The sequence below is a fragment of the Dermacentor andersoni genome, chromosome 2 (genome assembly GCF_023375885.2).
Source record: "Dermacentor andersoni chromosome 2, qqDerAnde1_hic_scaffold, whole genome shotgun sequence".
NCBI lineage: Eukaryota > Metazoa > Arthropoda > Arachnida > Ixodida > Ixodidae > Dermacentor > Dermacentor andersoni.
Window position 1 is genome coordinate 109,871,036 of NC_092815.1, and position 25,812 is coordinate 109,896,847.

Genomic DNA, 25,812 nt, shown 5'->3' on the forward strand with positions numbered 1-25,812 from the left:
GGGGAGGCGAGTGTGGTCACGTGGACTCCGTACCTTGAAAGCGATCTGCGATGTGGACAAAGTGCTCACCCGTGCGGGTGCCGTATCAGAACAAAGTGCGCGGCTCCGCGGTGCTCGTCTTCAAAGCGATCTGCAATGTGGACACAGTGTGCCCAGTGCCAGTAGCTTTGTATGTGCTGTACTTTCTACGTTTAGTGAGACAGCATGAAGGTAAATTTGTTCACTGCTGCCGCCGCGCTTATCTTGCTTAATTTGTTATCGCAATTGATGCTTTACCTTTCGGGCAAAACTGTGACTTTTTTGTTCGTTTTTTACTTTGGACGTTTGTCACTCACTCTTTGCAATAAAGTTGTTAGACATCACAATGAAAGTTTCGGAAGTGAGGCGTGTCGGATATTCCGGACTTCGGATAAAACAAAAGTTTTTGTCAGATTATCAGGATCCGTTCTAACGAGAGTCTACTGTATATGTAACTGTGCCATGTTGCTTACCATGGTCCATCCCTGCCTTACACTACTATGAATTAACATTACTATGCCTCGATTTTCTATTGACCAATTCGGATAATTCAAACAAGTACAAGCAGCCACAAAGAGCATGAATTACCACATATTGGACAAATTTTATCTTACTCTCAAAGGCCCCTTAGATTCTAAGTTCCCATAGATAAAACATTTCTTTGTTCATCTGTATTGTGTATAGTCAACGACCAATTTTCCGGACGCCTTCGCCGCACTGTCATGGTGCCTAATAGAGTCAATGTAGAAGGACGTATGAAATTTCGGAGGCAAAAACCCTTCACCGTCTGATTTTCCAGACTTTTGGCGATGACTGCAGGTCTAAAACGGCACTGATTGAAGCCACCATTGCTGCCATTTTGATTATCTCGCCACCTCAAACAGGCCCTCTCGCACGAAGATCTGCTGACAGCATTAGCCACTGCGGCGGCAACGCTAGGCCTAGCTACTTCAATGTTCGCTACCAAGCTTCTTGCTATTCGGTGCCACCATGGAGGAAGGAAAGCATAGGAGAGGCCCCGGCCAGCACGGACATATTGAAGAAAGTGTGGCGGAAGTCGCACGCTGTTTTTCGCCAAGGACCACTGGGACTGGTACCTTGAACATCAACGTTGCCTTAGCAACCACTCTCCTGAAGCTGTCGCTACTGCTGTAGGCCTGTGAAAAGTGAGGTAGGTTTTTTCGGCCCGTGTCTCTCTCGCAGCAGATTCCGTTCGCAAGACAATGTGACTGTGGAGCGCGGTGTGTAAGCTTGAAAGTTGTGTTTCGGGTCTATGAGTGCGAGTGTCAGCCAGGAACAAAGACACTCAAGTAATCACGGCATGGGTCTTCATCGTCTTCTTCAATGCGCCACGGAAAAGCACAGGAGCACGTCTGCATCACTAAAACTATTACAGAAGTTTCGTAGGCTCTGTTCTGATGCACGTCAGCAGCACGCATTACCGGTAGCTCATAGCAGTGCAAGTTCAAAGCTCCTGCCTATCTGCCTTGGCGAGCTGATTGCTGGTGCAACGGCAGATGCCACATCAACATGGCTGCATTTCTGGCTTCAAAAACATGACGTCAAGGTCTGTGCTATTTTGTTTCTTCCCTCCATGGATGTCATGTTTTTCATTAAAACAATTTGCCCCTGTTAGCAATGGCACCAACTCCATGTTTGTAATCCTCGCCAATGGCTTCGAAGCTCGGAAAGCACATAATGCACATAAGCACATAAAGCACATAAGCACATAATGCACATAAAGCTCGGAAAGCATTGCATAATGGCAGGTTCGAAAAGTCAGCCTCGCCTCAATACAGCATTGTTACACGGTGAAGCATACACAAAGTATTGCACTGACGCATACCAAAAGTTGGCAGAGGCAATTGTCACGGGACACAGTATGTATTCGTTAATTATACATGCGTGCACCCGCTGCTTCCTGTCACAGTACAAGCACCAATAAGCCTAATAAGTCTACCGGCCGACCTTCAGAGCTATTTAGGACATGCCTGCGGTCTGACTTTTTCACGACCCCTAGAGAGGCTGATAAATCGAAGGTCAACTGTACCCCATAGAGGTGTCTAGTAAATCACTCCTCCCAAATTGATGTACTTTTACAGGTTTCCTTTACCAATCTGATCAAAAATTCATACCTGCTAACTTGTGAACTTTATAATTAAAAAAAAAAAAAGGCTCCACAGACACAACAGGAGGGGAAGGGGGGGTAGCGTGCATTTCCTTTCAGTTTGATATGTGTGCACGCCTTTTGTTGGATACATACACACTTTAATATGTGTGTTATTCGTCTAACATTTTTATAACATGGTTATTTTACATTAAATCTATTATTAAAGATGACTTCCCTTTAAACACAGCACACAATTAGCAGCAAACTTGGAACAGCAGAGATTGACAACACTTGTTTTAAGACCAGCTACCTTTTCAGTGACTGCTGGTGCCAATTTAGTCTGCTGAACAAACTTGCTCAAAGCTGGTTCCCCCCTATGGTAAAGCGTCTAGCGCTGCTACAAGAGGGTGGCCACAATTATCAATATTTCTTTTTTCCTGGCATTTCGTTCAATTTTGCTCCACCCCATGTTTAAACTTTAAAGTATTTTCATGAAAAGAATTTCTTTTTCGCAAAACATTTGCAGACCGAGCCTGAATAACCTTATGAAAGTTCTGAAAGATTTACGTAAAATTTACGAGAAATTCAGAAGACTTTGCAAGTATGAAAATCTACTGGCTGAAAAAGTGCCAAACTCTCCTCCTTGTCTGAAGCCATGCAACCACCATGACTAGAGCTTTCCTGTCAAGTGCTCATATTTATGAATGAAAAGTAATCTGTTAGAAGAGTTTTCTGGCTGAAAGAAAGCACTCCGAAGAAGCAAACTAACAATTTTTTAAAGCTGTCCCTTTCCCAAGGCCGAATTCCCTGATGCAGTATTGACTTTTTCCCTTCAAATTTCCATGGTTTTTTTCCCAGTGCTTAGTATTTCCCAAACCATTCCTGGCTTTCCTTGTTTCCCAGGCCGCTATGCCAGTGCATTAAGACGCCTTGGCACAGGAGGAGGCAGAAGAGGCTTAAAGCTGTGTTACATGATTGCATAACCCTAATTATGGAGCTGACAGACAATGAAGCCAAGGAAATTCATTTTCATTTATATCATTCCTACATTTTAGTATTAACTTCTAATAATTTTCCCTGTGCTTTCCTTAGCTTCATGATTACGGTTGCGACTAAAAAACCGGGCCCCTCCATTCTCCTTCCTCTCATTCAAGTTTAAGTCACTCCAGGCATTCATCAGCAAACAGAATGTGCATTGTCTAGTCTACCCAGTCAGAACATGAACAAACAATGCACTAAGCAATGCAAAGCAAACTTTACATGCACCGTATTTGCTCACCTCAGTTACCTCCACAGGTAGATTTTTGACACACAATGTCCTCGATCTGACAACCTCAGCTTCTCTGAAAACAGAGAGCAAGGCATCACTCATTAGTGGTCATAACAAATTTGTGGTATCCACATAAAAACATCACTGTTTCTTTATTTAAATGAAATTTACGTAAGGAGATGTTGTCAAGGCTCGTAGAGGCACCAGCCACTCCGACATGCAATAAAATAAATGAACACTCAAAAACGAACTCCTGCGAGTAGCTCTTAAGTTGTGACACAAAATCTACTAGCGCATAACTCAAGTTCAACAAGCGCAATGCAATGCGTGTTAAAGCAAACAAAAAACACACTATGAAAACAAGGCATACACCATAATATAAGAACATACATGGTCACATATCTGGAATCTATGCAGCCACAAGTGTGGCAAATGTCCATGTACATGTCTGAATTAATGTACGTAAAACTCTTTAATAAGTTCTACATCAACAAAACTATTTCATATTTCCACATTATTCCACAATGCCCGTTTCATCAAGAAACTACAAATGCACATACCACCCATATTTGGAATGTTGCTCTTGGGCACATACCCCAGAGTTTTTTCCACAACTTTCTCCGTTAGTAATGACAGATATGTCACCATAAAGTGATCATCAGTGATCATCAAGAAGGGTGACAAGGTTGCTCCATCAGGCAAGATCACCAAAGTGTGCTGTTACATGGCTAGGGTTCAGCGTTTTCAGTTTAAAGGAACACTAAAGGTAAATATTAAGTCGACGTGGACTGTTTAAATATCATTCCAGAAACATCACAAGGCTTGTTTCACGCCAAGATTTAGTTTACAAGAAAATTGCATCTGAAGGGTCCGAATGCCTTTTTCGAAATTCAAATCTCCCGCCACCTAACCGGGGGAGCGGTGACGTTGCATACGCGTTCACCGCCCTTTGCTGCTGTCGGCTAGTAAAGCCCCGCCCGACAGGCGGCGCTACCAAGCCAACGCAGTGGTGGGTTCACCGCTGCAGCTGCTTTTTGGTCAAGTGGCGTAGACTGTCTGGGCATCCTGCGACATTATATGGAAGTTGAATTCTCTGCCACTTGCAGCTTGTGCAAGTTTCACAAGCCAGCAAAACCAGCAAAGCACTAGGCGATGACGAAACTAGTAAAACGCGACAGCGTGGGCTGCGCGGAGTCGAGCGGAAATGAAACCTTTCGACCACCCGGGGCGTTGTCAAGGGTAATTTCAATGAGTCCTTTTTCTAAAAAATAAAATAGAATGGGACAAGTAGCATTTTATTTCGTCCTATAATACAAGGGTGTTTTTTGCAACAAATGGTGGAGTTCTAGTGACAGAATTTAACTGAGGAGTGCTTGCGTCATCGGGCAAGTGCTTGAATGTCCCGGGGAAGTCTCTAACCATGTCCTGCATTTACCTTAATTTCTCTATTATTAAGGCTCTGTTTGCGATAATATTGACGCCTTAGAGATTCTCGAGTACTAATCTATCACTTTAACTTGACTTAATATTTGCCTTTGGTGTCCCTTTAAAAAAAAAAAAAATAAGCGAATAAATAAAAATGGAAGAAATAGTACACCCCACCCCTCTTTTTTTTTTTTTATGGGAGTTTGGTTTTACTCAAAACAGGCTATTGAAAGCAAATATGCCAATGAGCTAAGACAGTGATCACGTTGCAATTGCAGACATGCACTCCGATGCAAGGAGCCTGGGCCAAGTCAAAGCCCCGGTAGCCCAGGAAATCTACTTGTTTCTTTATTTGGACCCATTTTGCCTTTCGCTAGAATGAAATCCAGAAACTTGTAGGGGGTAGACTAAGGGGTCGGGAGGCCTTGGCTGTGCTCTATGCAGTCTTTGCGTGCAGTGGTTGAACTGGAAAAGTTTGATGTTGGGTCATACCTACTTTCTCTTTTCTGTTCTATATTATTCATTGGACCTCTATACCCACATAACACAAATAAAGTCTCATTCTATTAGTGCTCAAATATCACATGCATTCTCCTAATTCCTGCACAGTGACATCGTCATATGGCATACCGACAGCTATCAAACCTTGTTATTCGGTGGTTTGGATATAAATAGAGCATTGAAAAGTGGGATGTGCACTTGCATAGCCTGTTTCAGCTTCAAAAAATCTGTGAACCAGATATTGACAAAAAATCCACATTGTTGGTGGAAATAAAAATTGAAAAAAAAAAAATGCTACACTGTAGCCATGGCAAACCTCAGTGCATCTGTTGTGCCCACAAAGAATTCTAAAATTCTTCTGAATGCATATGTGTCGGTGTATTTACGCGCAGGCAATTTTTTCTGAATGTGCACTTCATACAGGTGTATTTGCATCTTACTGATGTATTTGCAGGAGTGAAGCATCTCATGATAAATGCACGTCTTGTGCTGGTGCTTTTGCCACTTTCTTGCACACACACTAGACAAGCTGGTTGTCACATCAGCAAAGTAACAGCAAAAAATGACTGTTGTAAACACTGTATGGCTTGTGTTCATGTCATGATGGACACCATGTTGAAGCCTAACTGCTACCTGACTTCACTTTGGCTAAATCGGCTATAGATGAGCAGTATATGCTACCGAAATAATCTTGGTAGAGCTGGCAAATGTATTAATCAGCAGCCGTTGAATAGCACCTCAGCAGACGACGTGTGCAGCTGGCAGTTTGCTAAAATAATGTAATTCCTAGTATGTCACCTCCAAAATTATTTTGTGAGCTGTGCAGCAGTGGACGTTGTTGGATGTTTCGGTTTCATTATAAAAAAAATTTTTACTTTCGTGAGCTTTCTGTAGCTCCCCACCCCCACCCCCAGTCGTATTTCAAGTGCATAATTTTTCACGAAGGCTGCTGTCTACTATATGTCTACTATATGAAGTTAGGACTTCTTGTGCCGTCAAAAATGTTGTTGCAGTTAGCCTTTAAGAGCACTAATAGCAAAGCGAACAGCTCTACTTCTAGTCAATTGACTCATTTTGAGCAAAATTATGAAATATTCAAAAGTGCAAACACAAAGAAGCAAAAACCTGCACTGTAGCTGTAGATTTGCGAAGAAAGAAAACTAGCCAATGGGTCGATGGAAATTTTTTTATATCCACGATGTCACGTATAACCAGTGTATTCTTGCCCGCATGGCTAAAGTCAAATTTTATAAGCTTCAACAAGAGTTCACTAGCATGTGGGTGCTCCCCCTGCACATCTCAAAGCAGAAGAAATGCTTCGCTCCCACTTTGTATGCAGTCACAATAATGCTGCCACAGAAGTTTACTCAGTTCCAGGTACTACACAATTTTGGTAGGGAGAGTAGCATAGCAACAAGGACAAACAAGTATAAAGCAATGCCTTCTGCTTTGGGCCTCAGTTCAATTACCATGGCAGTCTATTGAAACCACCTGTAAAGGCAGTTTCCATTCTCACATGCCATGATCTCTCCTACAAAATGTTGCAGCTAAATAACTACTTTTAGCTGTAACTGTAGCGATAACTGCAGCATTTGTAGCGACTGGGAAGTGGCATGCGTCAATGCCGTCACACGTAGCAATTTTCTCTCTGAGCAGAGCTCATATCAGTTGCATAAATTAATCAAAGTATGCCGATCCTGAAGAGCCCTCCTTCGTCATGTCATCAACTCAACCCTGCACGCCAAGGCAAACAGTGCATACAATCCATAGCATGGTCGAAAACAGGCCACTGGCTCATCACTATCCCCACAATGCCAGTCGCTTATCGAAGGAAAATAAGTGGTGCCAAACCACAGTAGAACACAAATTGACACAAAGTTCTTGTCCCCATAATTTCACACTGTTCATATTCCTTTGATAAGCCCTCGCACAGTGGGTATAGTGAAATGCGCTAGGTGGTGGTCAAGTGACAGGAACTGACACTGCATGCAGCCTATGCATAAACATGACAAAGGGGCCTAGTTAAGCATGCTGCCATAGTCATGGCAGGGTTTTTTTCTTTTCTTTAGGTGTTTTTTAAAACTGGCTGGGAAAGCAGTGTACTGTGATCACTTGTACACTAAAGTGGTCATGGCTTTTTCTTTTTTAGTAATAATGCACTCGGTCCCCTGAAGATAAGGCCTAAAAATAATGTTTTTTACATGTTACTGTGCATAGCTTTACTCGTCCAAAGTGCAAGATAGTTATCATTTGTGCAACTGAGACTAGACTACGCCGCTTGGTCTAAAACATGACAGAAGAGTTGTTCAAGGCAAGCGCTGCAATCACTGCACTGTACTTGGAACTACAAACAACAAAGTTGGCAATTTCATTACTCAGAAAACGCTGGCAAGCACTCAAGTGGCAGGTTGACCCCAGGGCCTTGGTTGTAACTGTTGAAAGAGACGGAGAAATACTCCTCACTCAGTGGGTCCCAATCGTCCAAAGTACTTAAATCACCGGACATTACGCACCTGAAATAAAAGGCACGCTCGTTGTAACGAAAACAGTGCGGGTAATGCTAAGTCAAAATTTGTTAACAGACTGAAATTCTACTCAAATTACTTGCTGTCAGCAACTTCCTTCAATTAAGTCCTTCTTACGCTAAATACTAGGACGGCAGTCCTACTGGCTACAACGCCTTCGTGGGGGGTGCAGGCTTCTCAATTATTCGTATCGCACACCCGCAATGATCAAGAAAGTTGCACAGCGAACTAAGTCCAACGATAAACTTCAGGAACGTATTTCATGTGATTTCTGGCAAACCGCATAGCACGCCAAACACGGGTCTCAATCGAGCAGTAAACAAAGCAGTGGGAAAGCTGCGGCTACTCGGCGTCAATGAGACGCTCTCATTGCAGATGTCCTTATTGATTTAACTGCACGCTGCCAGGCCCCGTTTTACACTCTACATGATTGCCTGACCCCGATTCGTGGCATTCAAAGCTTTCACGCGTGCATATGCACTACATTGCTATCAAGAGACTTTATGAACCATTACAGCAACGCAGCCGCGATTTGTAAACTCGGCGCCGCTTCGACAAACGCTACGAAACGCGCCGACCACCGGCGGATTATTAAACTGGACATTAGTATCCGCTCACACGATGCTTTCGGGGTTAAATTCGCGATTGCTAACGGTGTGCTACAACGTTACGACATCCCAACGCGGTTTCTGCACGACCAATTTAGGTATGGAGTCGCGACACAATCAACACCGACTTGTTTCTACTGAAGCACGACATCGAAAATTAAACGGTTCATTGTGCTTACAACTGCAACACTACCATTATGTCCTAATATGAGCTCTTGAAATATCCGGATGCAGAGGCAAATCGCAAATTTTGTGCAGGATTACTGAGGCGCACACGGGCAGGTGATCGTGCTGTCACACAAAGCACGTGCTTTCGTGCCTGCAATAAGCAGGTAAAAGCGCACGAAAATGTCGCATTCGTAATTATTCGCAAATGGCATGGCATGCCGAAAACAAACCTCATCGGCGGTTACTAAAAAAGCGCTTACCACAAAGAGTTCCTGCAGGAACGCACGCATGCTCTGTCAAACGCATGAAGTCTGGGTCAAAAACATGCGCGGAGTCCTCGAAGTTTTAGCGTTCTAGCAGATACGACAGGCGAAAGCAATGTAGAAGCAAAAGCATTGGTAGAAGCACGGAGGAAGGCAGCGCCAGCAGCGCGCAAGCGGAATACACGCACCACTGGAGCACAGAGCTACAAGCAGAATGGCGCGATAGAAATGGTAAGCAGCGCCATGGCACCTGCTAGATATCGAGTGGTCGCGTGGCATGGTAATATGCAGCTTTACGTTTGCTTCCGTTTTCTTTTCTCATTATCATTACCAAACCTTTTAATCTGAAGCTCCGTAGCATAAACTAGCACAACATCAAATTATCTGTCTCTGCTGGGGCTACGGAAACTGGGAAGTTTCACTTCAAACTGGCTCTCATCACCTGGTGCAAATTTTACCAAAGTTTCACGCAAATATTTTTGTGTGTGTTCGAAACTCTATGGCCCTACACTCTTAGGCAAAGTTACACCCTTTGGCTTGCCCCTTCTGCCACAGAACAATAATCGTTATCTGCCTTGATGCGTTTCCTTTCTTTAACGCTGCGAGCCCGGAACTTTCCAGTAACGAACGGCACGCGCGTTATCAGCATAGAACAGTTTACACCCTTTGGAGTGCCCCTTCAGATAACGCGCGTGCCGTTCGTTACTGGAAAGTTCCGGGCTCGCAGCGTTAAAGAAAGGAAACGCATCAAGGCAGATAGCGATTATTGTTGTGTGGCAGAAGGGGCAACCCAAGCAACCTTGGCCAACTGCCGCTGCTTGGCCGATCGTCGGGAAATGATCGTCAAACGACTATATTGGCCAGCGAAGGTTGGCGAGAGGTCGGTATGACAACGGCCGCCGCCTTTACCGGCGGGCAGTCGGCAGAGGGCGTCTTGCCAACCTCTCTGTCAGACTGACTCCCGACCCGCCAGTTGGTCGCCGGCTCGGTACGATGGCAACGCGTCGGACCAACGCCCGAGGCCGATGAGTAGCATAATTTAATTTTTATATCAATTCCTGTCTGTCGGTCTATACTTATAAAATTCTCACTAGGGAAATTTGTTATAGGTGAAGGTAATACATTGTTATGCTTACAGAATTTATACTTTTCGTGACTATTACATATATACACAGCTGCATTATAGCGCAATGCGTTCAGAAACAGCGATATATGTGTGTGGGACCGTTTTCTGAAGCAATATGAAACTCGTCGTACGCGTAAATATGTGAATTAACCTGCCATGCTTCTTTAAGGGAAATTCTCGGGATGCTTGCAAGGATTAGTTCTGTAAACATGCGGAATTTCACGTGGGCTGTGGTACATATTATGAATTTTCGCTAATTCTTTTTTACTGTAATTTAAACACTAAACTTCTAGAAATATTTGGGGTTTAACAAAGCAAACGCCACTAAATTAAACTTGTACCTACCGCCCTAAACATGGCCTCCGAGATGCCATCATAGAGCGCCGACGAATCTCTGGGGCGGAGCGCTGAAGCGGTTAGTGCGACCAGACATCGCATCGCTCTGTTAGCGCTGCCCTCGGCGCGCTGCCACGTTCGCTGCACTGCTACACCGTGCTCCCACAAGCGTCTCCTCTCCAGAAACGTCACCCCCCTCTTCCACCCGGACTCTCCGCCTCCGCGCCAAGAGCTGCAACACAGAGGCGCCTTCCCCACCCACTGCATTCAGCCACCACTAAAAAGAGACGCGTTTTACGATGCTTGGCATCTTTCTTTGCCTCCCTCAAGCTCCTTTATGCATCAACTAATAGCGCTTTCACTCGTGTGAACGACAAGTGCACCAGAACATACGTATGCTCAGCCTGAAGTTAACTTATGCGAATTATTACAGACTGTGGAGCTAGGAGTCCTTGCCCGGTACTGCCCGCTCAGCAGGCAGTACCGAGCGGTGATGCTTTCATTCCCAAACAGAAAAACTAATGCAGGCCTTGCTCCACAGTGAATTTTTTATATTTCATTTATCACGGCAAGACTATTCGTATCCTCCTCTTTTGGATATTTGACGTAAGGAAAGTGTCAGAAAACTAGTTAAACATCTATTTACTACAGCTGGCGCAGATATATTGTTTACTCAAAATGAATTGGTCAGATATGAATTCACAATTTAAAATTTCGGAAGAACATGCGCGACGAGGTGATAACACTGAACGCACGCTGAGCATTTGCCAAAAGGCGAACGCGAATTGTATTGAACCAAGAATAGAACTACGGTTAGGAAAATGCATATTATATGGAAACCGCTGGAAACAAAAAAACAGTGGCGCAAGAAAAAAAGAGGACTAGAAACAGAATGAGCCCTGTGTCCTCGTCTTTCACGCCATGATGTTTCCCATGAGCCAAATAGCCCAAGCAAACGTTATGCGACATACTAAGAATTAACTTCCCCTAATAAAAGTGCTGATGTCTTCATTTCGCAGGAGATGACTGGGGAGCGCCAGGGGTTTTCTGTTCCTGCTTTGCTACGTACGGGACTGTGAAACGTAAATGCATCAATAGTATAACTTCGGTGTTGCACCTACAGCAACACAATCTCGAAATCTTCTCAGCCAATCTTTTCTTCCTTTTAGTAGAAATGATTTGGCTGCTACGACGGCGCAATTCATCTGCTACGGCACCGAGTCCCACTACCCATTCTCTAAATTTTTGTTTCTTCTTTCAAGAAATGGTTTGCCAAAGGCTCGAGGATCCCTTTTTACGAGTGCGTCCCAGCAAGACTTTCTCTGTTGCACGCTTCTGCAGCAGCACTTCGCGCTCGCCCAGGTTTTCTCGCATAGTTTCCGCGTGGGCGATTTTCAAATAGCAATGCAAGGTTTTCCCTCATGGTGCGGGCTGCCGATTTGACACTCGGCACGCCGCTTTCCGGTTTTCCAGTTGGGCTGGCAAGCGCTCTGTTAGGCACTCATACATAACAGACAACTGTATCCTCGCAGTAAGCGCGTTTCTCTTCGGTGCAACAAAAAATACGTTCCTTCATAAAAAATCTAACACGTATGATTTCGGCTCATATGTATATCTACAGCACACCGACCTCTTAATGGAATAGTGCTTTATGTTCAGATTCATGATTTATCATTTGCTATGTGCCACTGGCTGCGCGCAATTCAGTCTAATCCTTCAGACTGAGCATGTGCCATCTTCTTCGGGTGATTCGTGACGGATGGCGCGGCGCTGCTCGAGACTGTGAAGCCTCCTTTCTTTTCGAACTCGCGCTGCTGCTTGAGGACGGAATGCTTTTCTCCGGAGCCTGAGGGGACGAAACTTGTTCTGGCCTTTTCTTTCTTTCTTTTTCAGCTTCTTCTTGGATCACTGGTAAAGAAAGTTGTGAGTTCGGCGGCAAGCGAACCGCCTGGTTTCCGCGACCCCGAATGTAAAGACGAACACAGCCCCCTCACTCCCCCCACCAACACGTCGCGCGAGAGCAGGCGGGGACCATTCATGCCGTGCAGGCGGCGATCATGTTACAGCGGGGCTGGGGAGAGGAGCGGGCTTCCTGCCGCCGAAACGCGCCGGCGCGCGTATACTACTCCTTGCCCCGCAAAACACACAGTGGAAAGTGCGTGATATATCCTAAGAATTTGAAAAGGCGATAGCGCAAGAAGACACGGATGGAGACGAGAGGACAAGGATGGGTGCTGAACTTCCAGAAACATTTATTGTGAATGAATCACGAATATATACATGCTGTCCGAGCCCGGTGTAATCATCTGCGCATTCGTAAATATGCCAACTATTTGTCTGACAGCGTGATGGATGCCATGTTGACACATCCCCATGCTTACACAGCTTTTTTTTCCTCTCCTCCATCGATGATGGAAATAAAGTTCAAGTTCACTTCTAGAAATCGGTTCAGATTCTGCGATTTCCCGTATAACACGAGTTTTACTCTTCTTAATAACGAAAGTGTTTACAAGGTCGGGCGAACAGTCCCTGCAAGTCAGACAATGACTTGCCAGAAAACCTTCGAAATCTTTTCCTTCACGCGGATTTTTTTACATTGTTTGCGTGCTTCCTTAACCTATCATTAACACATCTCCCAGTATGGCTAATGTACACTATTCCGCACCTTAAAAGAATTTCATAGACTACCCCTTATGCGCATTCAATAAAAGGCGGCCTGTGCTTTATGCCGCAGTCACGTTACTGGCTTGCTTCCGGGTCGGTCATTCTACAAAGCTTTTACAGCTTATGGGGAGCAGCGAGCACTCGTAACGCTGAGCCACCTTTTCCAAATTGTGGGATAGTGTGTGAACGTAAGGTATCACAGCTACATTCTGCCTACGCTGTGCGCGGGTTTCGCACGTTTGTGGCTTTGTGCGCATATTTCTCAGCAGGTTCCCTGCAGTATTCTTAGCAAAAAAAAAGCCCTCCTCCATTGCACCCTGTGAAAGTGGATGTACAACGAAACGATTGCCGACGTTAGACGACGTTACTCAGAAACCAACCACCACTAACACCACAAGCGACGTACGTAACGCGGGCACGCATGTATACGGAAGTGCAGCATACATGGCCCCCGCCAAGCGCAAGAGCCTTATGGAACTAAATGAATCTTTGAGGGTAAATTGTCAGAAAATGCATAAAATACAACTTAAGCACAAGCTTCAGACATGATAACTTCGGATTGCAAATCGAGTATGCGGGAAAACATAATTCTGTTACGCGGAAACTGAAAGACAAAGCCCTTTTCTAGCTGCCATTTGAGGTCTGTCTGAGTGGCCACGGCCGGTAGGTGGCGGTACCTCAGATTAGTACCACAGAGAAAGGCGGGAAAAAAAAGCGAGCTCGCCATGCAATAGGCTGCATAAACAAGCAGGGCGCCAGAAGAAAGGAAAAGCGCTTTTAAATTGAGGAGCAGTTAAATAGAGAACAAATCGGGGTGTATGCGGTTATAAAAAACGCACCTTAGAGACTTAAAAAATGCACCAGTCATTGAGAATTATGTTTGGGAAGGTTGCAACAGAAGTAAATCGAAAGGAAAGGGAGGGGGGCCGGAGTGTTCAAATGGGAAAAAGCATATTCAAAGTGTCAAGGGCATTCTTTGGTTCTCAGGCACAATGAGTGGAAATAAAACTTGGCTGGGCTTAACGTATTTATGAACGAGAAAACATTGCAGAGAGAAGAACCAAGGCTTAGCGGAATGCCTAAGTGCTGATATTAGGCGTTTTCGGAAATAATGCCGCAATTACCCTGTTAGGTGACATGAATGCCCACATACAGGATCTAGACGTTTATACCTACAACAACAGGAAGTTATTGCTGGACCTTTGTGAGCAACGTAACCTCGTTATCGTAATTACTGGCCGTAAATCTGATGGTCAGATCAGATGGGAAGTTGGAAATAGGCAATCGACTATTGGTTACTGTCTGATGACGGAAGATATTTATGATAAGTTCAGATCAGTTGAGATAAGTTGAGCCATTGGCGAGTAAGACTGTAGTAACACAAGGACTGGCCATAAACGCACCATTTTGAAAATGGGATATGTAGTTGTGAAGGAGAGCACGGAGCGAAGAATGGCCAGTCCAAATTTGAACGCTTAACAAATAACAAATATAGTCGCGGGAGTCGAGAAAGAACACGGCAAATGGCCAAGCAAAAAGTGGGAATACAATGAGCTTCTAAATGTAATGACGAGAAATTAGGAAGGAGAAGCAACACGTTTGTTGGAAAACAAAAAGGAAGTCAAAAAAGCTGGTGGAACAGCGTGATACACGAAGCGATCGATGAACGACAGAAAGCATTACGAGAACATAAGCAGGCATAGAAAGTGCAGTTGCCACAGGTTGAAGTAGACAGAAAATTAGAAGTATACCGGAAGAAAAAAAAATCTATTGTTATAATACTGGTTCAAGCAAAGTTCAAAGGTGAAAGTGAACGTTGGTTGTCGGAAATACGTGAGAAAAAGAAGGCCGCGCCTAGAATATTTTGAAAACACACAAACTTATTAAGAAGAAAGTCTGGAACACAACAGCATGTCCTAGACTAAGATAAAAAAAAATGGAAGGGGATGCGACATTAAATTACATCCGAAAAATAACGACCGAATCATTCCAAGGGAATGATGAAGTAGTTTTAAAGAAGAAGAGCGTTAACGAGAACCAGAGAAAATTCTAAAGCGCACAGCCATAGGGTTAGGCGAGGTTCCCGTTAGGCTGATTAGCGAACTAGGATCAAAAAGTAAGGAAGCTCTGTGGGAAGCAGTAGAAAAAGGCTTACAAGATAGGCGAATACCAGACAGCCAGAGACAAAGTAGAATGAATTTAATGTATAAAGATAACGGAGAAAAGAATTCACCCATATAGACCGTTGACCATTATATCGGCAATATACATGTTAGCAATACAGGTAATTAAATTACAAGTGCAAACATGGGCAGAGAATGGTATGGGAGAACTTCAGAACGGGTTCAGAATAGGCGTCTGGATGATAACTTATTTGTTCTTATTCAGTGTATTGAAATATCCAAAGAGAGGAGACTGTTTTATGTGGCTTTTTTAGATATTACCGGAGACCACAAAATTTTGTGGGATATTCTGGAAGGCATAGGCAACGACTTTATATAGCTTTTGACAGAGACCTACCCAGAAAATACAGTTTGCGTTGAATGGGGAGGGATGAGGAGCGAGAAGCAAGTTGATATCAACTAGGGACTGCTGTTTGTGATGTACATGGTAAGTATGAAAAGGGCGCTAGAGGGAAGCAATTTTGGGTTTTATCTCTCATACAAACAGGCGGTTAAAATAGTAGAGCAGTAGCTTCCAGGTTCGTTTTATGCGGACGACATTGTGTTGCTAGCTAACAAGCGGAGTGTTATGCAACGCCTGGAGAATATATGTGCACATGAAGGTGAGAATTTAACATATGAAATTTAGTGTTAGGAAATCAGCTTTTATGGTAAACAGTACTCAATGAAAACAGTGAACAGACAGTATCAATACAGGGCCAGGAAATACCTCGAGTAAAAGAACACAAATACCTCAGTATACACTAAAAAAAAAAAAAATCCACGCTTAATCTCACGCTAAACTGTGAGTTTTAGCGTGACGCGCATGTAAGTGAGGCGCGGATGACGTTTCAGGCACCCGTGACCGAAAATAAGCGTGACATTCCTTTGTGTAAGCATGAGGACAAGACTGCCTGCCATGGTTCTGTCTTGTGCGAGCGTGAGCGAGCCGCGTACGCGTGAGAAACGCAAATTACACGCTTAACATCCCGCAGAGCGCTCGCGTGGGAACTTTCCATCACCCATATAAAAAATCCGAATAGCGGATCCGTTTTATATCACGGGATCTGCGCGGAGCGTGGGCGAGGGAAAACAACGCTGTGTGTCTTCTCACTGCCCTGCGGTGAATGCGAAACTTTTCTTGAGGGGGGGGGGGGGGGGGGGGGCTGAAGGAGACCGTGGTGTTTTGAAGACTGCACCCGGCCATTTTTCGTGTGGATTTTCCGGCGGACTACCACGAGCGACGTTCGTTCATTGCAGCGCAGAGCTTCCGGTCTAATTGTCAGAGTTGGTCTGTATCGCCATAGCATCGCCACGGTCACTTCTACAGACCTTCATGGCGTACAACGCCGGTGGTGTCTGCAGACATTGTGCACTGTGCCGAGTTTACGAGAGTTTACGAGAGAGAATCCACCGCGGTCTGACGGCTCCAGCGCCATATGGATAATGGATATATGTAGCGGTCCCTCACCTGCTATTCATGGACGATTTAAATATACAGGTAAGAACAATACTCATGGTTCGCTTTTGTTAAATAGCGGCTGACTGCCAATTGGTCATGATTTCCGGTATGTGCTTGTATGATGTGTGGTGCAAAATTTGCCGTAATGGTGAATTTATTGAAAAGCGAGCAGTAGCGTTGATCGAAATAGATAGCAGTCATCATCGTGCTTGTTTAACAAGTTTTAACACCGGGCTGTTGGATTTTTCTGAATTGTTCAGCTAATTGCGCTGAAGTACCAAATTCACACCATTTCTATTGTTTTTAATTTATCTTCGCCAACTCACCGTTCTCTCTGTGCTCGCTACCATTTCGCCTCGGGCAAGGGTGGCGAGCTTGGAGTTGTCACTGCATTTTGCACTGTGCTTCTTCTCATGGTTTAGAACTCTGTTAGTGACGCATTGATGTGGTGTGCCGTGTATGCCGTGTAGTTGCCGCGTATGCCGCTCATAGTATACTGCGGCCTATAATGTGAAAATTCATAATTTTGTGAGCTATTTCTCGACTGACAGTAACCTGCATCTCCGAAGCGCTGCATGCGAGGTTGCAACCACACGCGCTACTTAATTTGTAACCTCAATTGCACTCTGCATTAGGATATCTATCTTGTGTAGCTCTGCATATTTTACATTTTTAGCTTTAAAAAGAGGAAGTGTGACTGTGTTCGATGAACACGAATGTACTCTGCCCGTTGCAGCTCTTGATTTCCAGCTGCAAACATGTCTATGTCCACAGTGAAAGTTCACGTGTGATAAGTTCACGTAGAATGCCATTCTTGTCAGAATTTCCATCTCCATTGGGTTTAGAATTAAGCGTAACTGCGTTTTTATAGCTCATTTTTGCTTCTATAATGAAAGCTTCTATCAAAAGCGTTGCCACTTGTGTTCGAACTTTTAAACTTTATTTTTATCAAGAGTATAATGGAATAATATCAGTTGCAGCTATGTGACTCACCTAATTGCGTTTTGCACATCGTTATTTTGTTTTTCAGGTCCCATTTGAAAGCAAATAAATGTTTGGAAGTAGGATTGATAAAAATGAACAAAATTGAAAATGTTCCTTCTGATCTTATCAAAAATACTGAAATTTTCTGAGCCTTCATTCGTCGCTTCAGAAGCAGGCTTGCAATGCATGCTCTCATTAATGCGGTGATTTGACCATTTTTCCCATATCCCCAAATTCTAAAACCTTCCGGACCGCAACATTTTATGAGCAGTCAGTAGGAGAAATCTCAGAAGTGCAATCAATGTTAAAGCAGTGAAAAAGCAAGAGGTACTAGTTTAAACACATTTAGCCTAAAGGAAACATATTTTCATCTCTAAAGTATTATACTTTGCGTATAAAGAATTTTTTTTTCAGATAGCGCTAAGCGACCTTATAAGGTCGTGCAGTGTCTGGGGGGAAACAAGGCTCCTCATATGCGGCCGTCAGCAGGAAAACGCTGAGATGAGCGATGACACATCCCTAGAAAAGGCACTAGTGATGTGCATATGCCTTAATGGTATGCAATATGTAACATATCCGGCGGCATATGGCCAATTTTAGTGCAACCAACTTAAAGCCAAGAACAAGCAAAGAAATATCATGGGTGCAAACTACATTAAAGGATTTGTTTACTGCGTTGCGCATTTAAACCAAACTCGTATAAAGACTTACGCTTTCTCAGTGATCTGAAAACGCTTTAACTTTAAGTTTTGCTTTTAAGCATCAACGTTTCATTGTATCATATTTTCTGGGAATGAATATTATGAATAAAAGATTTACCCCAGGATGAAATATGTCTCATACTTTTTTCGCTGCCTAGAATGTTCGTCCTTCTTATAGAAAGAGGCCAGTGAAAGAAATATTATCAGGTATCAAGAAGGCGCCGTGACCCTGCTTCAAGCCCACCAAATATGAACTAGTGTTTGAAACTTGTGAACGTGTCGGTGTACATATACAATTACAAGAAATAAAGACCTGTATCAGAATCTTTTGCCCGGCATTTATGTGGCATGAAAAGTACAAAAAAGCGTTCGCTTTCGTGTGGTACTTCTATGCCGGCCACCACACAAGCATGATGCATGATGCGCATGCATCATGCATCATGCTTGTGCGCATGCGCACTTCGTGTAATATATATATATATATATATATATATATATATATATATATATATATATATATCGTTTTTTTTTGTGAGACCGAAAGTCCCCTCTCATGTTATATAAGTGGTCGCATCATTTTGTGCATATACGCTAAGCGTTTAATTGGTTTTTTAGTGACGTGCCACAAGGGACCATGCACACTGTCCGACAGCCGCTGAGCCAATTCGTATATTTAAGAAGCTGTGTTGATGCAGCTTAGTCTTGCAGAGGCCGCCAAATTTAATGTCTTGTCATCGGTCACAAGAAAAGCTAGCATAATAAAGTAACGGGGCACGAAAGGTCTTCACGAGTGGTTCAGGCAGCAATTGAACAACACTTTGAAATTGAACCTTCAGGCCATGCGTTCACACGCGCCAGTGCGTTCCGACAGGCTGCGCAGTCCTTTGAAGAAGTGAGAGGCAGCAATTTTTTGTTGTTGTTGCTTTTGCGTAACAAATGTTGAAGGACGAATATATATAATGACGGAATATATACCAGCTATACAAAAGCGATGACGGCGGTTCATCACACGGGGAAAAACAGCAACCATCACATACAGACGTCAGTGACAGTTCATCTGGCAGTTAGATCACCTTCCGGCTAAAGGATGGTTCCGTGTTTTGTTCTGGACTGATAGAACTCTAGTAAATAGAGTGAATAATGAAATCAGAATCAAATTTATTTTCGCCATATATGCGGGTGCGCATGCAACGACCACTATTATGAGAGCAAGAGTACGTGGAGACCAGTGTGCAAGTCGCAAGAAGAAGACATGTCGCGTAAGTATTACATTTGCTTTACCAAAAAGCACAAGATTTCAATACTTCAAAAACGGATATGTTTGCAACACTATTGTCTCGTTCATTATTGCTTTCTTCTTTTGTAGTTAAACTATCGAGAAAATAACTATTTAACGGGGAACAAAATTTAATCAAGTGGATATTGCATTAGACAGTTCTCGTAATAGTCATCTGAACTGCAGAAAGAGTCAAGCAAAATTGTTCGCGAACGGCGCGTTAATTGTAAACGGCCCTGTCGCAGCACAGAAAAAATCGTCAAACGAACTAAGCGCAGGCGACTCGTGGACTGTACAGTTTTAGGAAACATTTCAGTTGAATGTTTTCACTGGGGAGGGTGAAAGAAGCGATTATACGAAGGCGAATTGTGAAGAGATGTCAAAATCTGCAATTTTTCTAGCTATTGTTATGGTGTTAGGCTGCTGAGCACGAGGTCGCGGGATCGAATCCCGGCCGCGGCGGCCGCATTTCGATGGGGGCGAAATGCGAAAACACCCGTGTACTTAGATTTAGGTGCACGTTAAAGAACCCCAGGTGGTCTAAATTTCCGGAGTCCTCCACTACGGCGTGCCTCATAATCAGAAAGTGGTTTTGGCACGTAAAACCCCATAATTTTTTAATTTCTAGCTATTGTCGATTCGTCTAAGAATAATTAAGGCTGCATGCCAATCAATGTAAATCATAAAATAGAGCATTTCTGCTGTCGACGTGGATTTGATTGGGAAGAACTAGAGTTAGATCAAATTCTTCCAATTTTCGCTCAATTAACTAATGACGTTCAACAATCAAGCAGTTAAGAATTAATAAATTCATGGTATATCATGAGTGTTTTTTCAAGCGCCGTCTCCTGTGAAGCATATCTACCATTTTCGTGCAAAGCTCTCTGGAAAGCGTATTGACTGTGTATGCATGCATGCACCTATCGAACTTCGTGCACATATAGACGTGATGCTTTGACGATAAATACTTATTAAAATTCAAATTATTTATTTCTGCCTTGTAAAGGTACAGACAGCAGAGGCGCAGAAAAAGCTGTCAGATACAGATTGACAAAGCCGCAGCCCCCTTTCGCTTGGCAGAGCCTTTACAGCGACACTTTTAAAACAAAGACAATTGCACCCGGTAATAACAGGTATACAATACTGAGCAAGTACAAAAGGAAACCAATCAAGATTATACGATATTTGTACAATACTCCCAAACAAGAAAACAGAACCTACATGCTAACGTACATAGCACCCAAAGTACTGTTCGACACGTTGAAGAGGTCAAAATTATTGTTCACATAAGGTATATACATATTCGTATAGCGCTACCAATCCCTGCAAAATATAGAACGCAGATTTTCATTACACATACGCACGCACGCACGTGCACAGCACACACACCAAAAGGAAACGGCAACGCGCTCACAGGAAGCGCCTGAAAAACGAAAAAAAAGGAAAAGTGTGGGGAACCGAGGTCGTCTTGGGCTGTCGCCTCTCCCTCTCCCAGAAGGAATGAAGAGGTTCTTGGAAAGCAGGGACGGGCGATTCTCTCTGTCAGCATCAGCTCCCACCAGCGAGGACGGGGCGAGAAAGCGAAACGGGACTTTCCTTGCTGTCTATTTTTTCTTCGTCAGGCCAACGCCGCTTGCTTGCGGGGGCGCAGGCGAGTTCCCGCCAAATGGCGCGGGTGCGTGAGTTGCCGCCAAATGCTAGCTCTGGATGCCAGCTCGTTCCGCGTCTCTTGGTAGACTAGTTGGTGCATTTCTGTTATCATGGACTGCGCATATAAACGCAAGCTACACAAAGTGACATGGACAAGAACAGCGCAAGCCCTTTACATGCAGTGGAGCCGCCGTATCTCGCCGTTCAATATATGCGTACTCGTAAGTGGCATTTTAATTTCACGTTGTGTAATGCATGACTGTCTTTTTCAAGTGAACAAAGGTCGCTTTGTATTGTGTAAATGGTTTTGCAACGTATGATAAACTCCTTGTCTTTCGGGCTTATTTTTTCTGACAGGAAGAAAAAAAAAAAGAGGCTTTACATGAGAACGGATCACGCGTTCGAGAGTTGGAACAGGGAAATGTGAGACGTACTTTCATGTATATATTTCTAATATTATTTTTTCGTCTTGTATTCTCGTTAATTTTTCTCTAGGAAACACTGGAACGACACTGCTTAAATTGAAGCACAGTGTGCGAATAACCTGCTACGCTCGGAACTGTTATCACCATTCGGGAAGAAATTGGGTAAGACGCTTGTCTGGTTATTATTGCGGAAAAGTCATAATTAATTAGAAGTTGCTTTCGTTCCTTCCCACAGATGAAAAAACATAAGTGTAAATACCTGTATGATGTACATCTGGTGCATTGCAGGTAAGAATGGATTGTGTGTGGCGCTCTTCACCGCATGTGGACTAGAGTAGATCTAGGAACATCAGACAAGAAGACACGTATGTGAAACCCTGCGGATAGCCCATATGTAAGTTCTTCCTCAATTTTTCTTTTGTTGCATTTTCGTAGTTTACGTGTAATACTTTGTCACCGCGGTCTCGACGTTATGTATACCTATACATTTGTCTCGTGGCAGTCTGCGTGCTATTTTGTTTGTGCAACTATGTGTTGTATTCATTTATCGCGCTGCCTGGATGGTTTTTTCTTTCACTGATATTCCGACCAAAGTCGGTAAACCTATCCTTCCTGTCCTCATGTTTCCTTGGGCGGCTCTAAAGCGTATCTTAGAGGAATATTTAGCTTCAGATTCCCGCATGGAACAGATGGTGAATGACATGCTGTGTTTTCTTTTTAGAGAAACTATGTATTCATGTTTAATATTTGGTTGATTTTCATTTTGTCATTCATACAATACCGCAGCCATATGCCATTCTGTCATAGAACGTTGTTTCTAGATATATTTGTTTTATGTGGTTAAAACATTTAAAACGAGAGCGTTTCTTATCCTGGCCATTATTTTTTACAGACCACGATAACCACGTATTTGGATGTCTGGTTTAACTCTACGTGCGCTGGTTCGTGCAGGTGAACTTTTTTTCCAGATACGGGGGAACGGACACCGGTCGTGCCGTGAGCACTATTCTGCAGGGCATACTTACAAATGAAACTGCACTGCAGTTCAGCTGGAAAGGGTCGCAGGGGAGGAAGCACGCCTTCGTGAAGCTCATGGCCATCACGAATATAAGTAAGAAATATGGCATAACAATCAGCTTTCTAGTGCACGTTGCGAACATCGGTACCAACTGCATGCTTAGTTTTTTTTCTTCATTCAAACAAGCTGCTGCTTATTGCATCTTGCTGCGTCCAGTATTAGCATTTTCTTTAATAAAATAATGCCGTAATAAGTGAGTTCTACTTGCGGCGTCCATATTTTGCCACTGCTTTTGAGGAGTTTGTTTTGCTTCACCATATAATATATGCTGTATATGCTGTTTCTGCTTTAACCCATGTATGCTAACTGTTTTCTGCAAAACATAGACCTATCATCGTTGCCATCATGTCAGCAAGTATATGTATCATGCCATAAGCTTCCCCTCTTGCCTCTCCAGACATTTACCTATCTACCTGGCGCCTCCGGGCTCCGGCGCGTTCTTTGTCTCAGCGTTTCAACTCGGCTGTTTCATACAGTGCTCACGGGAAGCAACAAGACCTATCGTGGTGTAAATAGCCGCGCTACCTATAGACACAATAGCCACTGTGTATGCGTGTTTTGCTATGGTTCCGTGTTCAGTTCCCCCTATTGCTAACGACATATAAATTACCAACTATCCGGTACTTACACGATTTGTGTCGTCCAGCCACTCTTCCTGACAGCTTCGATACTGATTTGCACGTCCCTAATATTACTTTGTTGTCGTTTCTTTAATGTTTCGTGAATATCTGACTTATGGTCTTTTTGATTGTTTCACTTCTTCAAATGGAATGCGACTCACCAACTGAACTATAAAGTGGGGGCAGCTTTCTTATATGTGCCGCTTTTTTGCAGCATCTGTGAGGAGCACGTTCCCTGACGCTTCACTAGCATCAGTGGCTGGAGTCGCAAAACGCTGGTTGGTTGGAGCAGCTGACAGGGATGGAGGCCGGAATGAAAGAAGGCGCCGTGACCCTGCTTCAAGCCCACCAAATATGAACTAGTGTTTGAAACTTGTGAACGTGTCGGTGTAGATATACAATTACAAGAAATAAAGACCTGTATCAGAATCTTTTGCCTGGCATTTATGTGGCATGAAAAGTACAAAAAAGCGTTCGCTTTCGTGTGGTACTTCTATGCCGGCCACCACACAAGCATGATGCATGATGCGCATGCTGTTGTAAATGCATGATGCAAAAGCTACGATTATTCGGGGCGTCAAAAGCAACGTCGGCTTTCAGCACCGGGCCGGTGCAATGCCGACCATGATTGTCGTCAGGGCCATGGCTGGCCCGCGTGTGGCATGCGCTCGGCTGCGTTGGCCAAATAGAATGGCCTTACGGCTGGCCGACTGACTACGTACCTAAAGCCTTGGTAGGCCCTCGTATGGGACGCCGTCGGCCAAGTCGGCCACAGTGGTCGGGCCTACATCGATTGCCGACGATCGGCCGACGTTAGGCCAATGTCAATCCCCAAAGCTGGGCCGCCCTCGGTTGCCGAGGTCGGGCCAACCGTTTTGCAGTCGGCCGGAGACGTCGGGCCGACTTTTTGCCACGGTCTTTTTGTTGCTTGGGAAGCGAAAGGGTGTAACTTTGCCTAAGAGTGTAGATTGGCACATACAGATAACACTCACATCACTCCACATATGCGCCACAATCGTTCTTTTCGAAGAGGAATTGTTCTTTCTTTAGAGCCAACTACAGGAAACTCATACAGGAAGAAAGCTCTTTAGTGCGATTAGCATATTCTCGGGGAACTTGACCCACATTGCAGTACGTTTGTATGTAACCTCTTTCAAACCACAACTTGAGCCACTGGGTCTGTTTTCCGAATAAGCGAATTCGACCTGCGGGTAGTGCATACATGTGCAACTGCATACAATGGGTATATATCTTTGCCACACTTTTAACGGAGTACCCCTTAATATTTATCTGGTGCTCGGACGAATCGAACCAGCGTTACACGGGTTCCTCAAGCACAGCAGCCTGACGCTTTAACGCGCTGCGCCACGAATGCGCACGCACAGAGAGGGCGCAATACTACTCTACTACTCTTGTTCGCATGCACCGGCACGCCAGGCATCTCGGAGGCCACGCGCGGCCCTCGAGGCGGCGCAGCGTGTCCAGAGGGAAGCCCTAGAGAGGAGTCACGCTGCAATACACGCTTCACACACACACATAACGCGTTCCGGCGGTGGCAAATGGGTATGTCGCTACATTGCTTCAATTGCTATGATCGGATTAACATCTCGATCGTGAGATGGGTTCTGCCAGATTTTTTTTCCCCTTCCTCCATGAAGAAAGATGTTATGTAAGCCAAAAAGTCATATATTGTGGTAGCTCATCTGAAGTTAACTGTTCGCATATACATTGCTAACATATAGATGGCTTACGTTTTGTTCAAATATTATGCTTAGTATCTGTTAAAATTAGATTGATGCAAAAGAGGGCAGTTGCTGCCCTCTTTCGGCAGAACTTGCTGCCAATTCGACATTAACATAATAGCTGGAAATCTAGCTAAATCTGCAGCGATTAGAAAACTTAGTAAATTTAGTTTACATGAGTCTATTGCACATATTCATATGGGTGAGAAATTCCCCACCAGCGTATTTTGTTTAGCTCAAACCAATACATGGAAGCAACGAAGTTAAGGTAGAGTTACTACAAAAAGCTTCCACGCTGTCTGCTACGTTAACAGTAATCAGATTCTTCAAAATTTTTGTTATTTCAACAAGAATTTTCTGGAAAGTAGTAATGTTGCCATTTCTGGGGAATTAAATGGCTGCTCCAAAATGCCAAGTTCATTGTGCCAGAACATCTATCTTCAGATATTATGCTGGATTCAGCAGTGGATCACATATATAATTTCGAGGACGCATTAATAAATATTGCCTGCCCCTGGTGTCCTATTGGTCTCGCAATAAATATTAGTGATCAAATTCCTTGCATGAGAGCAACTAAGATGAAATTTTCTTGGCATTCCAGAAATGGCAAATTTTCTGAAATCTAAAATTTCTCACAATGGTAGACATAGAGGTAGTTGTATGAAAACTTGATTTTATAACAACGGCACAGGTAGTTT

The 25,812-nt window shown here is 43.8% G+C and overlaps 1 protein-coding gene and 1 long non-coding RNA gene across 5 annotated transcripts in view; one reads left to right on the top strand and one right to left on the bottom strand.

Annotated features, from left to right (window-relative positions):
• LOC126541390 (tudor domain-containing 6-like) overlaps positions 1 to 8,912 on the bottom strand; it is an 80,212-nt gene extending 71,300 nt beyond the window's left edge. Inside the window, exons 1-3 of the mRNA XM_055076606.1 lie at positions 8,886 to 8,912; positions 7,700 to 7,756; positions 3,408 to 3,471 (exon numbers count right to left, since the gene is read on the bottom strand). The gene's annotated coding sequence lies outside the window, so the exon portion shown is untranslated. The remainder of the gene's footprint in view (positions 1 to 3,407; positions 3,472 to 7,699; positions 7,757 to 8,885) is intronic.
• Positions 8,913 to 19,566: 10,654 nt separating this feature from the next.
• LOC126536646 (uncharacterized) lies at positions 19,567 to 23,803 on the top strand. 4 transcript variants are annotated; one of them, XR_008613059.1, is made up of 4 exons: positions 19,567 to 21,470; positions 21,745 to 21,836; positions 21,963 to 22,785; positions 23,587 to 23,803. It is a non-coding gene; the product is annotated as an uncharacterized lncRNA (long non-coding RNA). The 4 variants fall into 4 exon arrangements; XR_008613060.2 differs by lacking the exon at positions 19,567 to 21,470 and having other exon boundaries at positions 21,477 to 21,836; positions 21,963 to 22,068; positions 22,567 to 22,785; XR_007600693.3 differs by lacking the exon at positions 19,567 to 21,470 and having other exon boundaries at positions 21,477 to 21,836; positions 21,963 to 22,068; positions 22,626 to 22,785.
• Positions 23,804 to 25,812: the final 2,009 nt, after the last annotated feature.